This window comes from Cryptomeria japonica, chromosome 10 (assembly GCF_030272615.1).
Source record: "Cryptomeria japonica chromosome 10, Sugi_1.0, whole genome shotgun sequence".
Classification (NCBI taxonomy): domain Eukaryota; kingdom Viridiplantae; phylum Streptophyta; class Pinopsida; order Cupressales; family Cupressaceae; genus Cryptomeria; species Cryptomeria japonica.
This window is the reverse complement of record NC_081414.1, coordinates 807847994-807865613: the sequence shown is the minus strand read 5'-3', so window position 1 is coordinate 807865613 and position 17620 is coordinate 807847994.

The following is a 17620-nucleotide window of genomic DNA, read 5'->3' as shown; positions in this document are numbered from 1 at the left end:
CATCATTGTATAACCTGGACCTATTTGCCGGTAATAGCAAATATGCAAATACGAAATATGCCAATGAACAAATATCCAAGACAAAGTGTCCAAATGATGTCTTCGACATAACCAAGTGTTTTCCATGCTATTCCAAGTGTCGGTGAACATTATATCCTGTCGGTGTACTAGATACTGATGATTGTGCATAAGTCACTTGCTTGTCGGTGAATGTTGTTGATTCTCCAAAGTGCCAAAGTTGATAATTGTTTAGTAGGTGTTGACATCAATGACAAAATCATACCAAAATAACAACAATCTCCACCTTTGGCATTGATGGAAACACAAGATGGAAAAACCATCAAAGTGCCAAAACATAAATGCCAAATACCAAAAACCAATAATCTCCCCAAAGTAACAATCTCTCCCCCTGGGAGTGACATGAGTTTTCCTTGTGTTTTTCCATACCAATCTGTCCCCCTTTGACATCAAATGCCAAAGCAATATAAAGACCATTTTTCAGATACAAAATACCAACCAATTCACTATACCAACTACTCCCCCTGAGAAGTAGCTTCCTCTTCAAAGCCGGAGTAAAAGATTTCTCTGTTATTTCTGTCGGTTGATGACTATCATCAACTGTCTAAGTTTCTACCAGTCGGGGTATGACCCCAAGATGATCTCTAAGATATTCAAAAGTATCCTTAGGCAGAGGTTTAGTGAAAATATCTGCAATCTGCTCTTTAGTATTCACATAAACCATTTTAATTTCTTTTGCTTCAACATTTTCCCTTAGAAAATTCAGTTTGATAGAAACATGTTTGGTTTTAGAATGTAATACCGAATTCTTAGATATATCAATTGCTGCAGTGTTATCACAATAGATAGTAATAGGTTCCTTGCGTTTTACCTTTATGTCCTTCAACATTTGCTTAAGCCATAGTACTTGTGTACACTTAGTTGCTGCTGCAACATATTCTGATTCAGCTATTGATAAAGATGTACAACTTTGTTTCTTACTCAACCAAGAAATTAATCTGCTTCCAAGAAAAAATGCTCCACCAGTGGTGCTTTTTCTATCATCCACATCTCCTACCCAATTTGCATCTGTGTATGCACATAATTCAAAGTTTTTATCTCTAGGATACCATAATCCAAGATTTGTAGTGCCTTGCAAGTACCAGAAAATCCTTTTTCCTGCTGATTCATGATTTTCTCTAGGATTACTCTGAAATCTTGAAACAATACATACTGCATTCATGATATCAGGTCTTGTTTGTGTCAAATATAGTAAACCTCCTATCATAGATTTGTACCTAGTCGGATTAACAGGTGTAGATTCATCCCTTAGTGATAATTTGTCATTTGTAGTCAAAGGTGTGCTTACCAGTTTAGAGTTCTCCATCCCAATTTTCTTTATTAACTCCTTCAAGTACTTGGATTGACTCAAGAATATACTTTTATTAGTCTGTGAAATCTGCAATCCTAAAAAGAATTTTATTTCTCCAATCGTAGACATTTCAAATTCTTGCTGCATTTCAATAGAAAAGTCTTTACATAATCCATCTTCTCCTCCAAAGATTATATCATCAACAAAAACTTCTATAACTAAGATGTCATCATTTGTCACTTTATAATATAAGTTGTTGTCAACATTACCTTTAGAAAAACCAATCTTCAAAAGATACTTATCCAATCTTGCATACCAAGCTCTTGGAGCTTGCTTCAAACCCTACAAAGATTTCCTTCACCTGCAAACCATATCTTTGTTATCTGTCAAAGAAAATCCATCAGGTTGTTCAATGTAAACTTCTTCTTCAAGATCTCCATTCAGAAATGCACATTTAATATCCATTTGATATACTTTGTAGTTCTTGTGTACTGCAAAAGCCAAAAATAATCTGACTGCCTCAATTCTAGTTACCGGTGCAAAGGTTTCATTATAATCAATTCCTTCTTTCTGAGAATATCCCTTACACACTAGTCTTTCTTTATTTTTGATTACCTTACCATCTTCATTAAGTTTGTTTCTGAATACCCACTTTGTTCCAATTACATTTTTGTCTTTAGGTCGGGGAACTAATGTCCATGTGTTATTTTTCTCAATTTGTTCTAGTTCCTCTTCCATAGCTTTAATCCAGTGTTTATCTTCAAATGCCTCATTAATTGATGATGGTTCAATTTGAGAAATAAGACATACCTCTTCATTTTTCACTCTTCCTCTTGTCATAACTACTTTATACTTGCTCCCAATTATCTAATCTTCAGAGTGATTCAGTCTTACATACCGGGGTGTCTTCATTTGTTGTTGTTCCTTAGTTACTGTGGAATTTTTAGATGATACCGGTGTAACTAGATCTTCATTCTATACTGGTGGATTCAATGTAGGTTCATTTGTTAGAATCTCTGTTGCCAGTTCAAAGTCTATATACCTTGAAGTTCCTCTGAATTGTTCATCAATCTTCACATTTGTACTCTCAACAATTTTCTGCAATCTTTTGTTAAAACATCTATATGACTTGCTCTTAGATGAATAACCAAGAAATGTTCCTTCATCACTTCTAGGATCAAATTTTCCAATATACTCATCCCTTCTAATATAGCATTTACTTCCAAATATTTTGAAATATTTAAGAGTAGGAGTAATATGAAACCATAGTTCATGAGGGGTCTTACCGGTTTCACCTTTGATGTGAACTTTGTTGAATGTATAGACCATTGTACTTGCTGCCTCTCTCCAATACACATGTGGTAGATTTGCTTCTGATAACATACTTCTAGCTGCATCCAAGATAGTTCTATTTTTCCTTTCAATGACTCCATTCTGTTGTGGTGTCTTGGGTGCTGATAGTTGTCTTCTGATTCCATTCACTTCATAGAATGCATTAAATTCCTTAGATGTAAATTCTCCTCCTTGATATAATCTCAGACATTTGATTTTCTTACTGATTTCATTCTCTACCATTGCTTTGAACAGTTTGAACTTTCTAAGTGCTTTTGATTTTTCTCTAAGAAAAGTAACCCAGCACATTCTAGAGTAGTCATCAATGATTAGCATGAAATATCTATCACCTTGCAAACTTTTACTTCTAGATGGACCACATAAATCAATATGAATTAAGTCAAGAGCATTATTTTATTTTTCTGGAATACTTTTAAAAGTAGCTCTAACTTGTTTTCCAAATTGACATTCCTTACATACTGTATTGTGAGGTTTGACAATTTTAGGTAAATCTCTAATTGCCTTAGTAGTACTGACTTTTACCATTCAATAAAAATTTACATGACAGAGTCTCTTATGCCATAGGAAAAATTCATCAATATGTGCAATCAAGCATGTCTTTTCACTGTTGTTCAAATGAAAGATATTACCTCTAGTTTGATCACCGGTTGCAATTTCGAAATCAGTTTTATTCATGATTTTGCATTTTCCATTTTTGAATTGTAACTAGAATCCTTTCTCAACTAATTGACCAACACTCAAAAGATTATGCTTTAAACCTTCAACATAGTAAACATTGTCAATATTATGCTTACCATCAAGAGATATTGTACCTTTACCTTTGATCAAACAAGCTTTATCATCTCCAAATCTCACTAAGCCTCCATTATATTCCTGAAAGTTCAAGAATTTCCTTTTATCACTAGTCATATGATGTGAGCATCCTGAATCAATGATCTATTTATCCTTAACTTCAACTTTAGCTGCCAGGGCCTACTCTACCGGTTGAATAGTAGATGTCAATTGATCTTCTATTATAGAAACAGAAACCCATCCATTATCTGTCGGATCCTCATCAGGATCATTAGTCACTCCTTCATCAGAAAGATAAAAAGATTTATCTTTATTCTTCTTAAATTTGTATCTCTGATATTCAGGGTTAGGTTTGTATGTTCTCCTAGCTTCTTCTCTTAGTCTAGCATGTCTATTAGAGCATCTAGAAGCCATATGACCAATCTTATTACAGTTAAAGCATTTAAAGGGTGCTTTACCTTCATACTTACTTCCAACTAGACCTTTAGGAATTTTTCTTGCAAATAGTGCTTCAAGTTCTTCAAGTTCTTCATTTTCTCTCCTGCTTTCCTCAAGTTCTCTTGCATAAAAATCTTTCCAATTAGACTTGTCAAATGATGGTGCAGATGATGTTGATGCCTTAAAACCTAAATTTGTCTTTATAGTAGCAATAGGACCAAATTCCTCAATTTCAAAAGCTGAAAGTTTTCCAATCAATGTATCCCTAGTTACTAATGTATTAGGCATTGTTCTTAACTCATTTATAGGAGTAACCTTCATTTTATATTTCGGTGGAAATCCTCTTAAAAATTTTGAAACAATTTCATCTTCACTTAAGGTTCCTCCACAATATTTAATACCCAAAACAATTTCATTAACTCTTTCCATAAAAGCAGAAATCCTTTCATCTTCTTCCATTTTCAGATTTTCATATCCGACCCAGAAGCTTTCAATTTTTGTAATTTTGACTGTGGAATCTCCTTCATTCAGTGTTTCTAAATGATCCCAAATAGCTTTAGCAGTTGATCTATCTGATAATCCCATGATTTGCTGATCTGTTAATGTGCTCAAAAGTGCTTCTCTAGATTTGCAATCATTTTCCTCATCTTTCCCTAAGGTAGGTGGATTAGGCTGACCGAGAGTAGGAGCAGTATAGCCATTCTTTGTAACTTCCCAGATGTCCTTTCTAATGCAATTTAAATGTGTCTCCATTCTGATCTTCCATATGCCATAGTTTGTTCCATCAAGTTTAGGATTGTCCTTCCTGAAATAGTTAGTAGACATTGGATCTCCTCAAGTTGTTAAACTTCTACAAAAAGAGGACTAGGCTCTGATACCAATTGTTAGGTCCCGGAGACAACTGAGAGGGGGGCGGGGGGGGGGGGGGGGGTGAATCAGTTGTCTAACAAGTTCAAACCAAAAAACTTTACCAACTTAATGATTAATACTGGTAAACTAGTTTTTTATGCCGATAGACAGTTTTATCAGTTAATTGTAATACCGGTAAAGATTAATGCATGAAAAAAAAGGACCAAGTCATCCACATCACATAACACCAATATTTGTATGTGGAAACCTTGTAAGGGGAAAAACCATGGTGGGAAACCTTACCCACAATCAGATGATACTACTGCAGATAGTATGTGTATATAAATGGGGTCTGCACATGCAGAAAGGCCAAGCGCCTAGAGCTCACTGCTCAAACACAAATAGGAGTCACACTGACTACAATTGGATGGTTAAATCCAATAAGGATGTACTACTCAGATTAGCATCTTTCTATGCTGGATTCAGTACTGGTGTAGTTCTGATTGTCTTCATAAAAACCCTCCTTCAACCTTCAGCTGATGTCTGTGTGTATAGCTCTGCTTATTCTCACATATACCTTCACAAAATTATTTCTCACTTTCCACTTGTGATCTTACAAATAAGATCTTACATTTATATCATAACCTAAGACCAATTTTAGTAGGTCGGCTCTAAAGGATATTACAGTAAAATCAATTTACAAATAAAATAATGTCTGATGCAATAACCAATTCAACATGTCGGCTTGATGCATTTACAACAATAATAAGACATCTCCATAGCGTGTTGTACTGATCTGGAAAAGATAAACCTGTCGGTGTATAACCTGGACCTATTTGTCAGTAACAACAAATATGCAAATATGAAATATGCCAATGAACAAATCTCCAAGACAGAGTGTCAAAATGATGTCTTCAAAATAACCAGGTGTTTTCCATGCTATTCCAAGTGCCAGTGAACATTATATCCTACCGGTGTACCAGATACCGGTGACTATGCATAAGTCACTTGCTTGTCGGTGAATGTTGTTGATTCTCCAAAGTGCTAGAGTTGATAATTGTTTAGTAGGTGTTGACATCAATGACAAAACCATACCAAAATACCAATAGTTTTTATGTTGGAATATTTTTGTGGGGGTTGAATACAAGGTGAAATGACCCTTGGTTGAGTTTGGAAGTGAATGGAGGAGTGGTTTTGAGAAAGCCCTAGGTTAGAAGGCCTAAAAAGGAGGGTTTAGTATCTAACCTATGAAATGAGTGTGTCTTGTCTTGAAACTTGGAAAATCCATTATTTTGAGACATTTTTCAATACATTTTTTTAGTTTTTTTTGTGGTTGTACCATTTTTTGGTACTTGCTCTGGAAAAGAGGGCTAATTGGGCCTAGTTGGTGAGTAGCAGGGTGTTGGTCTGGATATTTCATCCAAAAGAACCATAGTTCATTTTCACATATGTTATGTAACTTCCAAAAGGGTATCTGTAAGTCCAATTCATCTTATAAGTGTTTTGGTGAAAAATTGAATTAATTCTTAAAAACTGGTCTGGCATGGCTACTAGAAGTAGGCCTAGGTTGCACCTGGGTAAGAGAGTTTTGTGTAAACAAAGAAAATGGGCATGTGTTGGTTGTTGAGCCAATTTGGTTGGGGTATTTTAAGACCTTAGGTGATGTTAGTTTTATTGATTGAGTTAGTAATCCAAATTTGAGTTCTTTGGTGAAGGAAAGACTTGAAAACCTTGAGTTATTCTAGGGTCAAGTTGTGAAAACAACAAGTATTGCCTATTGGGGTGTTTGTGGACTAGTATCCTCTACATCAGGGTGAATCAGTGGTTTTCAAAAGCCTTAACCCTTTTAAACCTGACTATGTGTACCGGTTAGCAATTCAAACACTACGTGAATATGCCGGTGAGATAAGGGAAGAGATCAGAATGCAAGCACACATAAAGATACATCACACAACATCAGATATACGATGAAAAACCAATGTGGGAAAAACCTCAGTGAGCAATTATGCTAGAATCTATTGCTCCAATCTAGCCTCACAATGAAACATTAGTTTACAATGTTTAGGGCACCAACCCCTAAACTATTATGGATACCAACCCAAGGAGCACCAACCCATGCACCGAGCAACAAATCAAAGATTACAATGAATTATATCAATACAATAGTAATAACCTTATTACAAATTAGTTTTGTAACCTCTGCATATACTTCACCCTGCTGGTTCAACTCTCCTCTATTTCTCTTCTTTTCATCGTTGTCGGTTCTATTCACTCTACCTCTTCCTTACCGATTAGATCCTCCATAGTCTGATTCACTGTTTCTACTTTACCGATTGAACCTCTTTCTCTCACTCTTCCTCTGCTCTCTACTTCCACCTTAGTGGATCTCCTTTCACTCTCTATCCCTTACTGGTATAGTCTCTACCAGTATAATAGACAGTTATGCTATGTAGCTTCTTAATGGTAACCCTTGAACCCTATCAGTTCAATCTTGTCTGCCAGACCTTCATCTTTCTCTTCCTCTCACTTCTCTATCTACCTTCAATTCAGTAGTCTACCCTCCAATAGATGATTCAACACTTACTCATCACACTTACCAGTTAAACTCCTCTTACCAGTTTCTTCTTCAATACTCTGAATCACTTCAAGGTTCAACACTTAAACACTCAAACAGTCTTTCACTCTTCACTCACATCCAGTATCCAACATCCATCCTCCATCATCGGCCTCAATAGAAACAACCCCTTAGATCTTCAATTTACATATTTGTACTCGGACTTTCCCGCCAAAATGAAACCTCAAACCTCACGCCCTCGGGTTTTATCCACCGACTCAATCCATATCAAATCAAATGTGATCTTATCTCAAAGATTGACAATTAGCCATAAATCCAACAACATTTCCATATTTGATTCTTCCAATACACATTTGCTAAACTTAGCAAACTACAAACTAATCATCGACCCTGCTTTATGTCAGTCACAATAACTGACCTAGCTATTTGCTTCTCCAGATCTGATCTACAACCAGATGTCCTACATCGATCAACTCACCAAGAGTCTCATCCTTCGATCTTCTTCAAGTTCCAATCCTCTGTACTTGACCCGTGATTTTCGTAGTCTACATAAATGCTAACTTAGTTGACAACTACCTCATTTACGTACAAATCACCAACCACTATACATTCACCACTTGGAAACCATGTGTCATATTTGTCAGCATCCACCAATTCTCATTGTGTCAGTTCAGGATTATTCACTAACCACAACACACAATTGGTAGTCACCTTACATTACCGGTTCATCTTAACCTACCGGTTATACAGTAACCGGTTAATCTTCATGCCATGCACTTCACCATTCTATCAGTTAGCTCCTACTGACCTAGACTATTTCTGATTCAGAGTTCATCACTTTGTCTCTCTGTCAAGATACCAATTGCCTTACCTACTTGCATACTGGACCGGTATTCATTCTTCTTCACCGAGTACATATTAGTCAATTATTAGTGTGCTCTCCAATTCACCAAACTTTATACAATTTCAATCATATGCACATGCCAATGTGGTGAACATATATTCTAAACCACAACATCTGAATCCTCTCCATTCGTCTGTACCAATTTCTTGATCATCACTCTATTCCTATTTACCGATTGACAATACTCCTGTCTGCATATCGGTAACACCCATGAGAACACCATGCCAACAATCTTCAACTATTTCTAACTATGGTAACACCAATCTCCATCTGCATCCTGGTAACACACTCTTGTCTCCCAATGTAACTCCATGTCAGCAATGCTAAAGCTTTCCTTCTCCATCATTAGCTCAGACCTCATCTCAACCAGTTTGCCTAAGTGGGAAACTCATCACAACTTACTCTTCCTCTTTTGTCTCATTATCTCATCACGCCTTCTCGTGTTGATCTACTACATATCTCTAATTTCATATACAAGAAGCTTCCTCTCGTTCCACTTGGGTCATCCGGTATAAGCCTTCAACTACCAATAAAAGTAGATAGACTGTTTCACTCATTGTTTGCATATGATGAACTAGTATGATGATATTATGATAATGTATGTTGTCATTGATGTCAATAAGTGCAAGTGAACCAATATGAAGAGATGAAGTGAACCAGTGTCGGTGTTTCACTAAGTGTGACTATCGGTTCATAGTCTCAGCTCTAGGGTTTCCGATTTGGCAATCTAGCTTGTGCAATGCAATCGGTGACATTTTATGATGAGTTAGCTAAGAGATGAGGATAAGATCAAGATTCCTTGTCAATTTTGTATGCATGAAGGATTTCCTTGAGGATCTTGCATGTGAAGATCGATTTCACTAAATGTCTACCTTGGGAATGATCATTCTTCTTAGCGGTATGAGAAGAGAGCATGATGGGTTACCGATTCCCATATGTGGTGAAGAATGGATGATGCAAATTGACTTGTGATCTATTTGAGATTGTCTTATTCTATGCAAACTGTTTGGACGATCAGGATTGGACCGCTTGTATTATAAACCTAAAATACTTAGGGTTTAGGGTTTACGCTACCGACCTAATTGTTGCCTATAAGGTCGATGATGTTTGTTATTGTTTGTGTTGGCAAATGTTGTGTGTGTATCCAAGTGATGAGATACTTTCCAGACCAATGAGTGGAAAACTATAGAGTGTGATTGCAGAGTAGAGGAGCTGAAAAGGATCTGCCTTGGCATGTAGTGTTGTTATCATATCAGAGCTTTACCTATTATCTTCTAGCCATTTCAACAATTGGAAAATCCCTTTACTGGGTAGCTTTAACAACCTTATTGTAAATCCTCTAACCAGGTGACTCAAGATCATTGAGTTCTTCAAATCCTCAAGCGAGGTAACCTTTAACAGGGTATATAGCCATCCTTAATTGGGTGATCTTTAACAAGATCGGTTCCTAATAGAGCCTTATTGTAAATTCTTTACCTAGACTATGCTCCTAATAGAGTGAGCTTCAAAAGAGTTCAAAAATAAGCTTGTGGGTATTCATCCCCACCATGGTTTTTCCCATTTGGTTTTCCACATGAAAAATATGTGTTATGAGTTGTGCATTTTTCATGTGACGATTAAGCAACATTTGTTTAGGTGAATATGCATGCAAAGCTAATGGTTATGTTATTATTGATACTACACATGCATGAGTATATTGGTGAAGTAGTTATCAAGTGTTGAATGTTATTTGAGGTATTCAGCTTTACTGGTTTTGTTGTTTAAAGTCTTACTATGTGTTAACCGGTATTGCCATGGTTAAGTTCAGTAATGAAGACAACCAGTTAGCATTATTTTAACCTGATAAGTTGTTGAGAAGTTTTTGTTTGTACTGATTCACCCCCCCCCTCTCATTACCTATTAGGGTATTTGTGGTTCATCATTATTCATCAATTGGTATCAGAGCAACTCTAGGTCCTCGGTGATATAACCTTAACTGCTTGAGGTAAAATATCCTATTGTAATGATGAAGAGGGAAGGTCCTAAGTTCAATAGAGATAACTTCAAAATATGGAAGGATAGAATGAATATTTACATCAAGAGTTTGGGTGTTCAACACTAGAGCTATGTTGAGAATGCCTATGTGATCCTCACTAGCACTCTGACCAATGATCAGAAAAGAGAGATTTAGGAAAATGGACAAGTCATAGAAGCCCTTATTAGTAGCTTGTCTGATATTGAGTTCATTGATGTACAATATAAGGACACTCCTAAGGATATATGGGACACATTGGAAACCATTTATGGTGGTGATGAGCATGTCAAACAAGCTAAGGAAGAGAGCCTTAGAGGAAAATTTGAAGACATGAGGATGGTTGAAGGAGAGACCACTCAGCAATATGGCATAAGGATTAAGACTATTGTTGGAGATATCAAAAGCACTGGTGGAATGATTGAGCATGCCACTGTTGTCAGTAAAGTTTTGAGATCATTGTTACCGGTCTATGCAATTAGAGTTGCTACTATTCAGGAGCTAAGGTTTATTGACAAAACCAAGGTATCCTTAGACTCTATCATTACAAACTTGACTGCATATGAGTTGAATAGCTATGATGGTAGTGTTCAGAAGACTGAGCCAGCCTTTAGAAAAATCTACTGCACCATCCAGAAAGAGAAAAGAAGTAGGTACCAGTTATGAATCTAGGCAATGCATAGATATGGATGATGAAGAGATTTTGATGGAGTTTGAAGCTCTTCTTGCTAAAAGACTTCCAAAAGGAACTAGTAAATACAAAGGTAAGCTTCCTCTAAAATGTTTTTCCTGGAATAAGATAGGACATATAGTTGTTAACTATCCTAACAATGATAATAAGGGTAAACCAGAGAGGTTTAGAAAGTATAAAGGAGGAGGTAGAAGAAACTGTCTTGTTGCAATGGATGAAGGTGTTACTGATGAAGAATTTAAGGATGAAGAGAATGAGGACATAGTGTTTGTAGTTGTAAAGGAAGAAGTGTCTGACAAGAAAGCCCTTGTCTCTCGCATTGAAAACTCTAATGAGTGGGTTATTGATAGTGGGTGTTCTCACCACATGATTGGTGACCGAAGAAAGTTTCTGTCCCTGGAAGAATATGATGGAGGTTTTGTCTAGTTTGGCAACGATGCACCATGCTTGGTGAAAGGTAAAGGATCCATCTCACTGAATGGAAAGAGCAGTGCGGATGATATCTATTGGATAGAAGGTCTTAAGCATAACCTTTTGAGTGTTGCTCAGCTAAATGACAAAGGACTCACTCTAGAGTTCAAAGGTGGAGTCTGCAGTATAAGAGTGGTGAACTTATTGCCTCTGGTAAGTAGGCCAAAGGTAACTTGTTTCAGTTGAATGACAAGATTAGTCAGTGTCTAATGGCTAAGTTTGATGAGAGTTGGATATGGCATAGGAGACTTTGTCATATAAACTTTGAGAATATTGTTATAGCCAGTAAGATCAAGGCGGTAAGAGGATTGCCTTTACTAAAGAAATGAAAGAATTCCTTGTGCAGAGAATGTCAACTTGGGAAAATGTCTTCCTCAACTTTCAAAGGTAAGTCTTTTTCAGCAGAGAACTTACTTGATCTTGTGCACTCCAATCTGTGTGGTCCAATGAAAATTAGAAGTATTCAAGGACATAGGTATTTTATGATTCTTACTGATGACTGCTCAAGAATAATGTGGGTCACATTCTTGAAAGACAAGTCTGAGGTATTTGGAAAGTTCAAAGCCGTTAGAGCATTGGTAGAGAAGGAAAGTGGCCAAAGGATAAAATGCCTAAGAACTGATCAAGGAGGTGAATTCACTTCTAATGAATTCAACAAGTACTATGAAGAGAATGGTATCAAGAGGCAGTTGTCTGCCCCAAGGACACCACAATAGAATGACATATCAAAAAGCAATAATAGGACTATAGTTGAAGCAGTCAGAACAATGCTGATCCAAGGAAAGGTTGCTCACACTTTTTGGATAGAAGTGGTGAGAACTGCAGTCTATACTATGAATCGGGTACTCATCAAGAAAGGTAAAGATAAAACCCTTTATGAGTATTGGACTGGGAAGACTCCCACTGTGAGTTATTTTAAAGTATTTGGTAGTAAGTATTATATCAAGAGAGGTGAGCATTTGAGCAAGTTTGATGCTAAATGTGATGAAGGAATATTGCTGGGATATTCCACTAAGAGAAAAGCTCTCAAATACTACAATAACATAACTCAGAAAATTATTGAGAGCATCAATGTCAGGGTTGATGAATCCCTTGAGAAACCTAAGGAAATCAATAGTGAGCAAGTGGAAGATGAACAGGATGTAGCTTTCTAGGAACCGGTTAAGAAAGAATCAAGCAAAGACCTCAGTGTTCCTGTACCGATAGAAGCTATTGTGGGTGAAGAAGAAGATGGAGAAGAAGAAGAAGAGGAAAAGCAAGAAGAACCAGCTAGAGTCATTCCTAGATATGTGAAACTACATAATGATTTGAAGCAGATCATAGGAGATAAAGATGCATGGATACTCACAAGAGGAAAGGTGAAAGAGAACTCTTTCATAATTTCTGAATTTGAGCCTAAGACTACTAGAGAGGCATTTACCGATGAAGACTGAATTAAGCCAATGGAAGAGGAGCTAGACTGGATTGAAAAGAATGCAACATGGTCTTTGGTACCCAAACTAGAACACAATAATGTCATAGGTACCAAATGGGTCTTTAGAAATAAGTTGAATGAAGAAGTTACAGTTGTAAGGAACAAGGCAAGACTTGTATGCAAGGGATACGCTCAGGAAGAAGGAAAAGACTATGGAGAAAACTTTGCCCCAGTGGCTAGACTGGAAGGTGTTTGAATGCTACTTGAATTTGCAGCATTTAAGGGATTCAAGGTATATCAGATGGATGTGAAATCTACATTCTTGAATGGAATCCTAGAAGAGGAAATGTATATAGAGCAACCGAATGGGTTTGCCTTATCAGAAGATAGTAAAATGGTGTGTAGATTACACAAGGCCCTGTATGGATTAAAACAAGCACCAAGGTCATGGTATGAATGATTACACTCTCATCTTGTGAAGATTGGATTTGAGAGAACAAGTGAGGACAACAACATCTAGCTGAAATTTGAAGGTGATTAGATTCTGATCTATGAAGTGTTTGTAGATGACATAATCTTTGGAGGAGATGATGAAATGAGCCATGCATTTGCAGATGTAATGAAGAAAGAGTTTGAGATGTCTCTGATTGGAGAGATAAAATTCTTCATTGGTCTACAGATTCAGCAGATGAAAGAGGGTATCTTTATTACCCATTTCAAGTATGTCAAAGAGGTATTGAAGACTTTGGGCATGAAGGAGAGAAAACCGGTTGGTACACCGATGGTGACCGACTGCAAATTGAATAAGGAAGATGATTCAGTGTTGGTGAATAAGAAGGAGTACCACTCAATGATCGGTAAGTTGCACTATGTGGTACATCGCAGACTTGATATTGCTCATGTAGTGGGCATACTAGCCCATTTTTTCAGAAAAGTCCAAGAGAATCTGACTTGGTAGCTGTCAAGAGGATTCTTAGATACCTGAAAGGAACAATTGATTATGGATTGTGGTATCCACACAATGGTGACTTTAATCTCAAAGTATATACTGATGCTGATTGGGTAGGTAATGTAGAAGATCAGAAGAGCACAACCGGTGAAGAGTTCTTTCTTGGTGGAAGACTAGTCTCATGGATGAGTAAGAAGTAGAGTTGTATTTCCTACTCTATAGCTGAAGTGGAATATGTGGCAGCACTTATGAATTGCACTCAAGCAATCTAGATGAAACATGTATTGGAACATTTCAAAGTACCTATATCTGAACTGGTAAATATATTTTGTGACAACACAAGTGCAATAAATATTTCCAAAAATCCAGTATTGCATGCTAGAACTAAGCACATTGAGCTTAAGTATCACTTCTTAAAAGAGAAGGTTCAAAATAAGGAGGTTGTTTTAGAGCATGTTTCCCGTAAGGAGCAGCTACCAGACATATTCACTAAGCCCTTACTAAAGACTACATTTACCTATTTGAGAGGTGAATTAGGGGTTCTGCCCCTTCATGAAGTCAACTAAAGTTGTGTGCTCCACATCAGTCAGGTAATAAAGTGTCAAATCTTTCAGGATTGATGTATTGAAGGATGCTACTCCATAGAGGAAGCAACATAGTGGAGAATGGAAGCTTGTGCCTCCACTTTGGCATTTTTGTCAAAGGGGGAGAAGATATTTGATGATGTAAGGGGGAGAAGATATCTGATGATGAAGATATATGTTATCGTTGCACTGGTCTATCTTGTTTGTTGCAATGCTACAATTGAGTATTGCCATCAATGCCAAAGGGGGAGATTTTTGGCATATGATGAACTGGTATGATGATACGATGATAATGTATGTTGTCATTGATGTCAATAAGTGCAGGTGAACCGGTATGAAGAGATGAATTGAACCGGTGTCGGGGTTTCACTAAGTGTGACTACCGGTTGGTAGTCTCAGCTCTAGGGTTTCTAGTTTGGCAATCTAGATTGTGCGATGCAACTGGTGACATTTTGTGATGAGTTAGCTAAGAGATGAGGATGAGATTGAGATTCCAAGTCATTTTTGTTCATGTGAAGGATTTCCTTGAGGATCTTGCATGTGAAGATCATTTGTACTAAATGTCTACCTTGGGAATGATCATTCTTCTTAGCGGTATGAGAAGAGAGCATGATGGGTTACTAATTCCCATATGCGGTGAAGAATGGATGATGCAGATTGACTTGTGATCTGTTTGATATTTTCTTATTCTATGCAAAGTGTTTGGATGGTCAGGATTGGACCACTTGTATTATAAACCTAAAATGCTTAGGGTTTAGGGTTTATGCTGCCGACCTAATTGTTGTATATAAGGTTGATGATGTTTGTTATTGTTTGTGTTGGAAAATGTTGTGTGTGTATCTGAGTGATGAGATACTTGCCAGACCACTGAGTGGAAAACTGTAGAGTGTGATTGTAGAGTAGAGGAGCTGAAAAGGATTTGCCTTGGCATGTAGTGTTGTTATCAGATCAGAGCTTTACCTGTTGTCTTCTAACCATTTCAATAGTTGGAAAATCCCTTTACCAGGTAGCTTTAACAGGCTTATTATAAATCCTCTAACTAGGTGACTCAAGATCATTAAGTTCTTCAAATCCTCTAGCGAGGTAACCTTGAATAGGGTATATAGCCATCCCTTAACTGGGTGATCTTTAATAGGATCAGCTCCTAACAAAACCTTATTGTAAACTCTTTAACTGGACTAGGCTCCTAATAGAGCGAGCTTCAAAAGAGTTCAAAAACAAGCTTGTGGGTATTCATCCCCACTGTGGTTTTTCCCATTTGGGTTTCCACATGAAAAATCTATGTGCTATTGAGTTGTGCATTTTTCATGTGATGATTAAGCAACATTTGTTTAGGTGAATATGTATGCAAAGCTAATGGCTATGGTATTGTTGATACTATACATGCATGAGTATATTGGTGAAGTAGTTATCAAGTGTTGAATGTTATTTGAGGTATTCAGCTTTACTAGTTTTGCTGTCTGAATTCTTACTATGTTTAACTGGTATTGCCATGGTCAAGTTCAGTAATGAAGACAACCGGTTAGCATTGTTTTACCTTGATAAGTTGTTGAGAAGTTTTTGTCTGTAGTGATTCACCCCCCTCTCAGTACCTATTAGGTTATTTGTTGTTCATCATTATTCATCACATTCACCACTTGGAAACCATGTGTCATATCTATCAGCATCCACCAATGCTCACTGTGTCGGTTCTGGCTTAGTCACCAACCACAACACACAACTGGTAGTCACCTTACACTATCTGCTCATTTTACCCTACTAGTTATATAGTAACCGGTTAATCTTCATGCCATGCACTTCACCATTCGGTCGATTAGCTCCTGCTAACCTAGACTACTTCCGATTCATAGTTCATCATTTCATTATGCACATCTTTGTCTGAAAAGAGTCCTTCACTTTGTCTCTTTGTCAAGATACCAGTTTCCTTACCTACCTACATACTGGACCGGTATTCATTCTTCTTCACCGAGTACATATTAGTCAATTATTAGTGTGCTCTCTGATTCACCAAACTTTATGTGGTTTCAATCATAGACACATGCCAATGTGGTGAACATATATTCTGACCCACAACATCTAAATCCTCTCCATTCGTCTGTAGCAATTTCTTGATCACCGCTCTATTCTTGTTTACCAATTGGCAATACTCCTGCCTACATATCGGTAACACCCATGAGAACACCATGCCAATAATCTTCAACTATCTCTAACTATGGTAACACCAATCTCTATCTACATCCTGGTAACACACTCTTGCCTCCCGGTGTAACTCCATGGCTATAAGGCTAAACCTTTCCTTCTCCATCATTAGCTCAGACCTCATCTCAACCAATTTGCCTAAGTGGGAAACACATCACAACTTACTCTTCCTCTTTTGTCTCGGTATCTCATCATGCCTTCTCTTGTTGATCTGGTGTATATCTCTAATTTCATATACAAGAAGCTTCCTCATGTTCCACTTGGGTCATCCGATATAAGCCTTCAACTGCCAGTAGGAGTAGATAGATTGTTGCACTCAATCTGCCAAACACCCGGTGGGTGTGGATCCTTGTCACTTGTTGGCTAATAACTGGTGGGAACTGGTTGTGATTACATTTTGGTCTCTTCTTCCAGTATTGCACTAACATGACTTTACTAAAATTGAGCAAACATATCTTCAACTAGATATATGATCCGGTAGACTACCCATTTATCTTCCTTTCTATCTCGAGGTAGCACAATTTCTGTCAGTCTTCTCTTCATTTGGTGACAACATCTTCATCCAGTGGGAGTCTTGTTGAATGTCATCAATCAAACTACATACCATTTGCCTGTCCTTATTCATTAGTTAAATCTTACTTTCTTACCGGTCACATGCTTACGAGTTGGCAACAACACACTGCCAACACATTACTTATCTGATGACATTCTAGAATGCCAACTGGCTCCAATGCCAACTCACTGGTCAACATTCTATACTAGTCTCCAATACTTACTCACCAGTTAACATTCTATACCGGTCTCCAATACTTACTCACTGATTGGCATCGCATACCAGTTGACATTAATGACAACACAATCCGATTGACATCAATGATAACACAAAGCCAACATTTTCGGCAACACTCCATCTTTTGCATTGTTGTCAAAGGGGGAGAGATGAGGTGAAAAATGTGCAGACTAGTTGTGTATAGAGTGTAGAGTTTGGTGATGTAGATTCTTGATCTAAGGGGAAGCTTCA